At 37.4% G+C, this 8,779-nt stretch overlaps 1 protein-coding gene across 4 annotated transcripts in view; it reads right to left on the reverse strand.

Annotated features, from left to right (window-relative positions):
- znf618 (zinc finger protein 618) overlaps window positions 1-8,505 on the reverse strand; it is a 34,320-nt gene extending 25,815 nt beyond the window's left edge. For all 4 annotated transcript variants that reach the window (XM_041970502.1, XM_041970505.1, XM_041970504.1 and 1 more), the window contains exon 1: window positions 8,151-8,505. The gene's annotated coding sequence lies outside the window, so the exon portion shown is untranslated. The remainder of the gene's footprint in view (window positions 1-8,150) is intronic.
- Between the last annotated feature and the right edge of the window lie 274 nt (window positions 8,506-8,779).

The raw sequence follows: 8,779 nt of genomic DNA on the forward strand, positions 1-8,779 counted from the left end.
TTGAAATGGATCTCATTTCACTGAACAGATTTCTTACTGTAATGTAGATTAAATAGCTCAACATGTCCATCAATTTACATTAAATCAGTCATTATGAAATTTCAGTTGTGCAAATCTCATAAACCCAGATTTAAAACATTAACAACATATCAGATGGTGAAACAGACATTTTACCATTTCATGGAAAATATTAGCTCATTTTGAAGTTAATGGCAGGCACACACCTCGACAAAGTTGGAACATCACAAATCTTTATTTTCTATCAGTGAAAATTTGTTGTTGTTTTTTATCTGAATGCAGAACAACTTTCTATTTAGCCTCGGATCATTTCAAATGAGCTGTGGCCGGGAGAAGATGCTGCATTTCTGAATTGTTCACAAATGGTTTCTTCTTTGTATTATAGTTTAACCTGCATTTGTGATATTAACTGTGTTCATACAGTGTTTTCTGGAAGTGTTCCTGAGACCATGCAGTTATATGTTGTGGAAAGCCATGACTGTTTTAATGCTGTGCCACCTGTGGGCCTGAACATTATGATCATCAAGTTTTAACCTTCAGCCTTGTTTCCTCAGCACACAGAGATTCCTCCTCATTCTCTGACTCTTTTGATGACATCAAGTGTAGATGGTGGGATCTTCAAAGTCTTTGCAAAACTGTTGGTGTGGTTTATCTCAGATTGGTGAACCTCTGTTCATATTTACATCTGAGAGACTGTACCTCTCTAAAATGCTAGTTTTATACCCAGTCAGGTTAACAAGCTGCTTCCAGTGAACCTAATAAATTATCAACTGCTCTTCCAGTTATTTTGATTTATGCCAATTATTTCTCCAGCCTACTGGTGACCTGTCCAGGTCGTACTCTGCCCTAGCAGGAGCTAGAAAAGGCTCCAGCAGCAAATATTTTCCATGTAATGGTAAAAACAAAATCTGATTTCACATCCGATATGTTGTATTGGGAAGAACATATGGGTTTATGAGATTGTAAATCATTTAATTCTGATTTTAATTTACATTTTACACAGCCGGAAAAGGGTGGAGTACTTTCTCCGGGTCGGGAATGAGGTCTTGCCCCAAGTGGAGTTCAAGTATCCCGGGGTCTTGATCAAAAGTGAGGGAAGGATGGAGCGGGAGACTGACAGATGGATCACTGCGGCGTCTGCAGTGATGCGGACTCTGCATCTGTCTGTCATGATGAAGAAAGAGCTGAGCCAAAAGGCAAAGCTCTCGATTTACCGGTCGATCTACGCTCCTACCCTCACCTATGGTCACAAGCTGTGGGTAATGGCCGAAATTAGTTTTCTCTGCAGGGTCACCGGGCTCTCCCTTAGAGATAGGGTGAGAAGCTTGGTGATCAGGGAGGTGCTTAGAGTAGAGTCGCTGCTCCTCCGCATCGAGAAGAGCCAGATGAGGTGGCTCAGGCATCTGGTCAGGATGCCTCCTGGACGCCTCCCTGGGGAGGTGTTACTGGCACATCTTGACAGGAGGAGGTCCAGGACATGCTGGATGGACAAAACTTCTCGGGTGGCTTTGGAACGCCTCGGGATCCCCACAGACGAGCTGGTGAATGTGGCCGGGGTGCGGGAAGTCTGGGCTTCCCTGCTTATGTAGCTGCCCCCGCGACCTGAACCCAGATAAGTTGAAGAAAATGGATGGATGGATGAATTTCACACAGCGTCCCAACTCTTGCAATTGGGGTTGCAACAAACTAAAAACATGGTTTTAGATGTTCAGATTATTTTACATGTTCTTTATATTTTAAAAGGTAAAAGGATTTTGGGCTATGGACATTATTGGCAAAAGGCTGTCAAGTTCCTGGGTCTCTTGGTTCACTAATTCACCTGACTACTTTCATTCTTACTGGACAAATCTCATGTATCAAAAAAAATCTTTGGCTATGGTTAAAATGATCAAAACTGCCAGTACTATTTTAAAAAAGGTAGAAAACAGTTAAAACTCCAGACATTAAAAGGGATGGTCAGGGATGCAGCTGTTAAGACAGTTTCTTATGAACCCGTCCTTGGTTGATAAAAGCACCTTCAGATCCTTTTAATACCAAAGACTAAATACTTGTGGTTACAGAGGTTCTCAAAAACAAATGTTTTATTTTTCAGTTGCTTGTGTTTTGCAAACTACAACTAAGCTGTCTGTGCTAGGGTTTTAGAGGCACCATTGAGGAGCAGTTTTTCCAGCCTTTTTATGATTTTTCTCAATAAAAAAAACATGTTGAGCAGCACAGTGGCTTCACTGTCTTTAAAATATAAAAGTGAGGAATTACCAGGACGAGTTACTCTACTTACAAGCCTTTTAAATTTAACAAAAAACTAGTGAGATGCCTAAGAATAGTCATTTCAACACAGGGTTAAGAAGGCATGTTTATAGCTGGGAGACAAATTAGTTTAGCAACAAGACATAAAGGATTTATGGTTAGTAGCTAAACAGAAACCACCCATAAGTGAAATGTCATGTGATAGCTACGATTTTTTAAATGCCATCTAAAGAAGGAAAAGTCAAGGCTAAGATGCAGCGGTGGCTTCAGGACAAGCTGCTGACTCCATTGAAAGGCCCTGCAGAAACGCTGGCTGTACTCCCTTACGTAGGAAGTATTTTTTTAATTTCTTAAAATTATTCCAACAGGAAGATTTTTAAATAAAAAAAACAAGCTCCAAAACACCAGATTAACTGTAAATGCACTATTACTCTACAAGCCAAATCGTTCTTTTAACAAGGTGGTATTGTGATTAATGAAAGTGTGATCCGTCTTAAGAGGCTGAATAAAGTGAAGAATGTGTCCAGGCAGGGAAGGTTCATTTACTCATTGCCAGCCATTAATAATATGGATGAACCCAGGTTTTGGAACAACTGATATGTTGTTTACTATATGAGTGCCTTAGAAGTTGAGCTATAGATCCACTTTATGAAGAGTGACAATGTTGTCTCACTTTCCCTTCTCACTCACAGAAATGGTAATAAGTTACACTATCAGGTAATGGTGCAATTCAATTTAACTCAGAGGTTGGAAACTCAGATCTGGGAATTAGCAGCTACCATTAATGGGTGAAGTCGGAGCAAGTGAGTCTTCCTCAACTTTCCAAGTCTAACTTCAAGCAGTCTTCGTGTTGCATTTCCAACTGGGAACTCGGAAAATCCAACTTCCGTTTCAATCCATTAAAGGAATACATGCCAGTTAGATTATGTGGTTTCTGGATCAGGTAACTGGAACACTACTGTACATGTGTCATGTATTTACACGCTTTTAACTGTAGTGCTGATGCATGTCATCTCTCTTTCTCCACGCCTACTTTCCTATCTGTAGTCTTCCAAGAAAAGTTCACTAGAGCCAAAAGAAATGATAAATTAATTGGCAATTAACTGCATTAATGCTTTAAAATCTATTCAATTTGAAAGAACTATATTTGATTATATTAATGTATATTCTTATAAGTACAACATAGCTTTGGTCCTTTTGGCTATAAAACCCTTAAAAACCAATTACTCGGTAAGGTGGTGCCACATCCTTCTTATGTGGTTTCACTTAAAATTACTGTTTGAGGAAAAATAATTAATTTCAGACAAAAAAGATAGAGAAACTTCCCAAAAAGCTGAAACCAGATTGAACAGTTTTGCATTTTTTCCCTGTCTTCCTAACCAATCCTGTCATTAATCATCTCACAAACCCTCAAATTTATTGGTGACCATAAGGTGGAAAATGGCCCCTTAAGTTGGAAAATACCAAAATGTATCAAAAGCAAAGTTCATTTCACCCACAAAAACAGTAAAATGTTGCACAAACTTTCCTACAATAATACTGTAACCATGTCATGTGTTATTACGGGAACATTTTACCCCTGAATGAGTTTTAGTTATATGTTAAATACTGTATATTGTGTGGTTTATACCACTGCATTTAAGCATGTTGATATAAGAATATAAATATACTCTCTTTTATGGCTAAATAAAATATTTATTTTGGTCAATATTAAGATTACATTTACTTTTAAGTTCAAAATATATTTACTTCTGATGGATTTTTTTAATGTCTGGCTCCTTAAAACTAAAGTGTGAAGCAAAGTAAGCTTTTCCATCATTTTGGTTCAACTTGGGCTGAACATGCCACATAAACATTAAATAATACAAACAAATTCATTCACCAGGTTTGCTTTTTTCTTCTTTTGGTAATTATTACTGATTGACCCAAAACCCACTGACTTTTTTCCCCTTTTCATTTCATTCTGTTTAACCTACTATGGAGGGAAATGAAGCAGCTTTAACTTATGATTAAATTATTAGACAATGCAATTTTTTTCTGACCTCTGTCATCTATAATCAGATGACAAGGACACATGCATCTGAATATGATTACTGCTGTTGTCATCCAAGCAATATTTCCTGCACAGCATTTTGAATCCAGACCCTCAATGAATATATAAAACTGTCTGTTGTGGCCTGTTTTCCTCTAATTAAAGCCAAAATACAAAATGGGCCATATGGCCTTATGTTCTTTCATAGTCTGAGGTTTCTAATATACAGTAACCTATAGTAACACAGCGGGATGAAAATCTAAACCAGATGAACATTTGTTTGATGTTTTTTACAAACACATTTACGAAGGACATCTTGTCAAATTTAGTCATGTTCAGAAACAAAAGTAGACATAGGTCAAAACATTAAATTTTTTTTTTTTTTTTTTTTTTAAACCAAACTGAGTTTAGAAATAATGACAGTACGTATATTAACCAAAGTTGTATTTATTGTTGTAATGTGATGAATTAATCTATAAGGAGGTTAGGCATACAAGGAAAACATCTCTAGGACATACCTCTGTTACAAATTCAGCGCTTAGTCGCGGGGGTACTTAAAATAATTGGCCTATTTTTGTGCATTACTGTATCTGGCTGCGCACAATAATGAAGTAAATCAATCATCATGCTTCTAACCTACAGAGATTTTCTTGCTTTATAAACTGTGCATTGCTTGACCAAAAGTCACTAAGCTCTGCATGTTAAGCAGCCTGTAAAAGCGATTTCAAATATAAACAAATTTGTGTAAGGCTCATGAAAATGTTTCCACTTTGGAGGGATTAAAAATAGGAATCAGCTAAAATGGGTTTTGGGGGGGGGGGGGGGGGGGGGGGGGTCACTTTAATCACTGCTCTGACTGCATGTTTGTATTATCCAAAGCAGAGTCAGTGACTGGGAGCAGGGGTTGACCAAAATCTGTTTCACACTAATGCTTTGCTTTCCCCATTTCTTTAATCAAATGCACATTTTCCTGTCCTATGTAATAAATGTCTTGCAAGATGGTGTATGACCAATGATTTCAAAAAGCAATAATGCAGAGAAATGGATAAATCCCCCCCCCCCTCCTCTTTTTCTCACACATACACACACACCGGATGCTCTGGAAAAAGAAACTGTGTCGTCTGGTAAAATTCCATCAGCATACACTCAAAAAACCCATAAAAACCTTTTCAATCTATATGTTAATGCCACGAATTAAAATTTAATAACAAGAGATATTGAAAAGCAGACTTGAATTATACAAAAATAAATCCTGAAAGATCAGGGCCCTAAAATTAGAAATTCAGGGCTGCATCCGGACTGCTGCTAAACCCTTGTAGGCAGGCAGATTAAATTTTTGATGAAAATCAAAATTACACTGCACGCTGACGCAGGCGCAGCAAACCTGGCACTATTGTGATTTATGGATTCATTAAACCCGCGGGAGTTTCACCCCTCCCCTTTTCACTCAAAGAAATGAGATTTGCTTTGCTGAAAATTTGTATTTTCAGAAAAGCTACTCAGTCTCTGCTCTACCTTCAGAAATGGTCATGAAAAAAACTAAAAAGAAAAAAAAAGAAGCTCCTGTGTATATAACCACTGCATGTAAACAGCCCTAATTTTCATTGCTGCAGAAATTGAACATCCCTATGCATTATTCATGAAACCAATAAGGTTAGTTTTTACAAAGGAGGAGGCAGAAAAAAAATATATGCAGAATGCACAGAATTTTCTTTTAATGCAGCACTTCCAACCCTTGAAAAGCCATTCCCTTGAGACCAATTTAACTGAAGCCATTTGCAGACATTTTCAACATGCCACTGAGAAAATAAAAGAATATAAGGTGTTCACTAAGCTTATAAGACATGTATGTTTTTGCAGACACATTAAAAATTCTGTTTTATATTGCGCATTCACAAAAAAAAAAAAAAAAAAAAAAAAAAAAAGGCATGACCTCAAAGTCACTGCTCGCTCCTGAAATGGAAAGTGAACCCGTTCTACTGAGTTAATGACAATTAGAGCAGCAACTATGTTTCAAACCCTGTAACCCTGAGGGCTGTGATATAATCCCTCACCATCTTGTGTTTTCCAGAGCCCAGAGGGACAAGTTTCACCTCTTCATCCAAAATACTGGCTCCAAATATCCTCACTGAAACAAAGCTTTTGTTCATTAAAAGTACAGACAGACCAGCATTCCTTTCACCTTACTTAAAATGAATACCTTTCTAAAATTCACCCTCCATAAACCAGCTCTGGGTTTAGCGTGCTCTTTTCTGCAGCACTGCAGCATTATTCTTACAAGTTTTATAACTTATTACTTAGTTGTTTGAGTATTCTGAATATAAACATTCCCCTCCCATCACTCTCAGAGCAATCCAACCCTATTAAACTCATGACACCGGTTGCCTGTCTTCAATTCTGTACTCAAACTGGAACTCTTGCATTTTGATTAGACTTTCCAAGCAAAGGTCAGAATTTACACCCTGATTTTGCATACCGCCCATATACCCCCCCACCAGCTCTTTGAATTGAATGAATACAGATTTGAAGGTCAGCGTTAAAATTACCCACAGTAAAATGGCCTCTGCAGTTACATTAAAATAAAAGCAAGCCATGCAAGATGGGAAACTGTTTGGCGTCTGCAGGATTAATATAAACAGTAGAGGCACTGGTTGTGATTGTTTTTCCTGCCCTCAAATTATGCTGACATGGTCCTTCTTCCAGTGCTCTTCTGTTCACTTTGAATGTTTTTTTTTCTTCCCCCACTTACATATTTTCATTTTTTAGAAAGAAGTTCATATGGTTCTGAATTTGTCAAATAATAACACACAAAAAGAAGCTGTCGTACTAAGAGTCCAAAAGACCTGCCAGTTATACAAACAAAAATGTCCTGTAGCTTTTCTGTCCCAAATAAGTGTGTTGTTTTGATTATTTTTTTTAGACCTCCATTGCAAAACAACTTAAATAACAAAGTACTCATAAATAAGAATATCAAGCCCTGAACATTCATTTTGAATGACTGAACACAGTTTTAAAGGGTTATTTTTGAAGTAACACACAAGAAAAGCACAAAATAATTTGAATTAAAACACTTTATATATATATAAAAAAAATGCATGTTATATAAATTTTACATAAAATATATACATATTTCCAACATAACCCATCATGCAATACCCATAAAGTGTCACAACTAGTCTCGTTACAATTGATAATTTCTTAAAATGACAGCCTACAGGTGGCGCCAATGTCCCCTCGATTGAACATCCTCTATCTTCCCCAAAAAATTTAAGTCTAAATATATTTGGACATGACGACACTTAAGTGCTTTTCTTCTTTTTAAATATATATATATAAGTAACAAACCCTCAAACACAACCATGAGTTGTGTTAGCGCTGTGGAAATGCAAGGGAAGCAACTCCGAAGCTCTGCTCAAATTTGCAGGAAATTTCACAAAACATGGCTGCAGGAGGTTTTTGTGTTTCAGATTGTTCCTCCCCTCATCGTCCTTCAGGTTACCACTACCGCCTGGTCCGCTTGCTCCATCCTAATAACCAGTGTTTTGTCTGAATGGCGTATGTATGAACAAAACTAGGTGTACATACGAAAAGGCAGCAGTTCCACAAAAACTTCATTACTAAAAATTTAACCCAATCTAAACATTTTTTTTAAAAAAGAGAGAAAAAATATTTAAAAAGAAACACATCAACAGATTATTCATACTGCTTCTAAACCTTTAGCTGATATAGTCACAAGCAGTAGTGCAGAGAAACTGCCTAGCCCTGTTTATCATGTAGAGGGGGCTGAAACTTGACTACTGAAATTTCTAAAATTTAGGATTTCTAAATCAGAAAAAACAGCGGTTTGACATACCTCCAAATACGATGCAGCTCATGCGAAACAGGCTCCAGCTCCAGAAATCCTCCCTCCCCGACCAGAGGTGACTGCACAAAACTGCTTCCTCAAAAAATTGTGAATTAGTTATGAGAAATTCCAAATGATAAAAGAAAACAATTACCGCCGCTTTTCCCCCCTCTCCGCGACCCGCTTCGTTACATTTTAGTAAAGCGTAATGGCGTATTGAGTTATTAATTTGCCGAGGTTTAATGGGTCCGTGCAGGCTCTTCGTGTGTGCCTTGCACAGGGGGTTAGTGTTGCGGTTCCTCCTGTGGAAATTTTCGTCCGCCATATACAACGGCAGATTCTGAAATTGCAGCGCCGGCCTGTATATTAGCCCGCATGAAAAAATAAAAAGAAAAAAAAGGAAAAAAAAAAAGAAAAAAAAAAAAAAAAAGAAAAAAAAGTCTGGGGAGAAAAAGATGGGTTGGCCAACAATGAAGTTACGCGGTGAAAATGACACTACAAATTACGCAGAGTGGAAAAATCAGTAGCAAGACATTATAAAAGGAATATGCGCAACACAACAAATATTAGTTATTTTCCGATTATTTACATCCGTTCTTGTTGATAAACAGAACTGAATGAATTGGGTAAACTATCTG

The sequence above is a fragment of the Melanotaenia boesemani genome, chromosome 19 (genome assembly GCF_017639745.1).
Source record: "Melanotaenia boesemani isolate fMelBoe1 chromosome 19, fMelBoe1.pri, whole genome shotgun sequence".
Classification (NCBI taxonomy): domain Eukaryota; kingdom Metazoa; phylum Chordata; class Actinopteri; order Atheriniformes; family Melanotaeniidae; genus Melanotaenia; species Melanotaenia boesemani.